Raw genomic sequence first — 3,387 nt, 5'->3', positions numbered from 1 at the left:
GTAGCAGCTTCATTCATTACAGCCCTGAACTGGAAGCAACTCATTATCAACAAGAGAATGAATAATCCCATTTTGGTTTAGTTGTACAAAGTGGAGTACTACTCAGCAGTATAAATGAATGAGCTATTGGTACCCACAACAACATGAATGAGTCTCACAGACATAATGCTGAGCAAAAGAACCAAAATAACATAATACATCTTGCATAATTTCATTTTTAGGAAGTTCTAGACCAAAACCAGTGCAAGGTTAAAAAAAATGATTGCCTCTGTGAAGTTAAGATTGATGAGAGAGAGACTTAAGAGAATGTTTTAAGGAGATGGAAATGTTCTATGTCATCAGGAGAGTGTGGGTTACACAGGTGTTTCTATGTTGCACAATTGTACTATTGGGATTTATGCATCTTTTTTGCATGGTCACTTGAACATTTAAAAATGTTAATAACAATAGCAGTATGGGGTAAAAAAAATACTTCTCATTTTATAAAATTATATCCATGCTCACTTCAGCACACATATTAAAATTGGAATGATACAGAAAAGATTAGCATGGCCCCTTCCCAAGGATGACATGAATAAAAGTATATTCTTGTTTAGTTTCAACTTTTCCTTGCAAAAATATTTGAACAAATTTCAGCTTTTGAGAATTTGCCTTAACTTTTAAATAATGCTAGAAATATTGTGAGACTATTTAAGAGTTCCTCATTGCTTAAGAACCAAAAATTATGTAATATTTTTGACAATTCAGTCCATATGCATGTTACATATAGATCTATAATCTATAATGTGCATATTACACGCATGTGGATATATAGAAAAGGGTTTCTTTTTTTCTTTTTCTTTTCCTTTTCCTTTCTTTTCTTTCTTGAAGAGCACAGACAGGGAGGGGGGCAGAGGGAGAGAGAGAATCCCTAGCAGGCTTCACGCTCAGTGCAGAGCCCAACGCATGATTTCTGTCTCACAACCCTGAGATCATGACCTGAGCCGAAATCAAAAGTCAGATGCTTAACTGACTGAGCCACCCAGGCACCCCTGAGATCACGGTCTTTCTTAATCAAATGGAAAGAGTCACCTGACTTTGAATTTACCTTTCACATGTTTAAAACAATTTTCGAGGATAAATGTAAAAGTGAGGAAATGCAGGTATCATCAAAGAATAAAAACTTGTAAATGTGATAAATTACAATTGTATAGACTAAAATATTTCTAAACAACTAAAGTTTTTTTTTTAAAAGATATTTGAATGGCCTTAAAAAGTCTATTTTTTAGATCCATTTTAATAGAACTACTCGGAGTTATATTTTCAAAGTTAGAAATTGACTTAGAAAGGAGGCAGAATTTGATATCATTTATTTAAAATCATATTCCTTAATTTTAATGATTCTCCAAAGTGTTGATATTGTTAATTTTAATCTTTTATCTTGGAAAATTCTTCTCTTGTTATTTTGTATTTAGATGCTTTTTACAAAGCATCACATAAACATATTGTCATATAATTGCACACTAAAAATGAGTATAGGAATTCCATTTGTCCGTTTAATATTTTAAGAAAAAGTCAAAGTAAAGTGGTAGTCAATGTTCAGGAATCTTTTTAATCACTCTTCAACAGGGATAGCTGAAGAGATAGTTCATCAACTTTCCTGATAAGAAAAATTTTAAAAAGTTGTACACTTATAAATGAATGTGATTAAGGAGAAAGACACAATAGCCAAGACAAGATTCCTCTCCAAATCATCAGGAAACTTTAGCATTCTTCACTTTATATCATCTACCAGGATCTATTGGCATTTTGAGCCATATCATAATAGGACGCATTTCAGGGTTATTCTTTTTTTAAAAATTTTTTATTGTTGTGTTAATCACCATACATTACATCATTAGTTTTTGATGTAGTGTTCCATGATTCATTGCTTGTGTATAACACCCAGTGCTCCATGCAGAACGTGGCCTCTTTAATACCCATCACCAGGCTAACCCATCCCCCCACCTCCCTCCCCTCTAGAACCCTCAGTTTTTGTCATGAGAACATAAGGATATGTTGTTTTTCAGAGTCCATTGTCTCTCATGGTTCGTCTTCCCCTCTGATTTCCCCACTTCATTCTTTCCCTCCTGCTATCATCATCTTCTTCTTTTTTTTCTTTTAACATGTATTATTTGTTTCAGAGGTACAGGTATGTGATTCAACAGTCTTGCACAATTCCCAGCGCTCACCATAGCACATACCCTCCCCAATGTGTATCACCCAGCCACCCCATCCCTCCCACCCCCCACCACTCCAGCAACCCTCAGTTTGTTTCCTGAGATTAAGAATTCCTCATATCAGTGAGGTCATAAGACAATGGACAGAATGGGAGAAGATATTTGCAAATGAAATATCAGATAAAGGGCTAGTATCCAAAATCTATAAAGACTTCTTAAGCTCAACACCCAAAGAACAAATGATCCAATCAAGAAATGGGCAGAAGACATGAACAGACATTTTTCCAAAGAAGACATCCAAATGGCCAACAGACACATGAAAAAGTGCTCAACATCACTCGGCATGAGGGAAATCCAAATCAAAACCTCAATGAGATACCACCTCACACCAGTCAGAATGGCTAAAATTAACAAGTCAGGAAACGACAGATGTTGGCGGGGATGCGGAGAAAGCGGAACCCTCCTACACCGTTGGTGGGAATGCAAGCTGGTGCAGCCACTCTGGAAAACAGTATGGAGGTTCCTCAAAAAGTTGAAAATAGAGCTACTATATGACCCAGCAATTGCACTACTGGGTATTTACCCCAAAGATACAAATGTAGGGATCCAAAGGGGTATGTGCACCCTGATGTTTATAGGGTTATCCTTATGTTCTCATGACAATATGATTTTTTAAAAAGAATTTATTTATTTATTTGACAGAGAGAGAGAGAGAGGGTGCACAAGCAGGGAGAGCAGCAGAGGGAGAGGGAGAAGCAGGCTCCCTGCTAAGGGAGCCCGATGGAGGGCTCGGTCTCAGGACCCTGGGATCATGACCTGAGCTGAAGGCAGACGCTTAACTGACTGAGCCACCCAGGCACCCCGACAATATGATTATGGAAGCTAGTTCTAGAAGTGAGAGAAAGCCTTCGATTTTACTTGTATTGATAAATAATATCAATCAATTCATTGACAATGCTCTTTGAAAATGTGATCTGTTATTATAAGTGTTCTTTGATATCCTGAAAATTTGGGGCTTTCAACTTTGTTTAAAAGACTAGTTTTTGTATAGTAAAGACAGGCTTGGCTTAGCCATGCCTGTTCCATGTCTGGATTCTCCTAACCCTGTTCTTGTAAACCATATTTATTAAGCCCAAAATGGTATTTAGTTCTCGTTGCGTGGCATCATTGGAAAATGGTTGAAATTTTA

At 36.7% G+C, this 3,387-nt stretch overlaps 1 non-coding gene across 1 annotated transcript; it reads left to right on the top strand.

Annotated features, from left to right (window-relative positions):
• Positions 1–496: 496 nt before the first annotated feature.
• Positions 497–600, top strand: LOC123325368. The gene has a single exon (XR_006540385.1). It is a non-coding gene; the product is annotated as a U6 spliceosomal RNA (small nuclear RNA).
• Positions 601–3,387: the final 2,787 nt, after the last annotated feature.

The sequence above is a fragment of the Neomonachus schauinslandi genome, chromosome 7 (genome assembly GCF_002201575.2).
Source record: "Neomonachus schauinslandi chromosome 7, ASM220157v2, whole genome shotgun sequence".
In the NCBI taxonomy this organism is placed as follows: domain Eukaryota; kingdom Metazoa; phylum Chordata; class Mammalia; order Carnivora; family Phocidae; genus Neomonachus; species Neomonachus schauinslandi.
The sequence above is the reverse complement of the archived record's forward strand: the minus strand, read 5'-3'. Positions and strand labels throughout refer to the sequence as shown.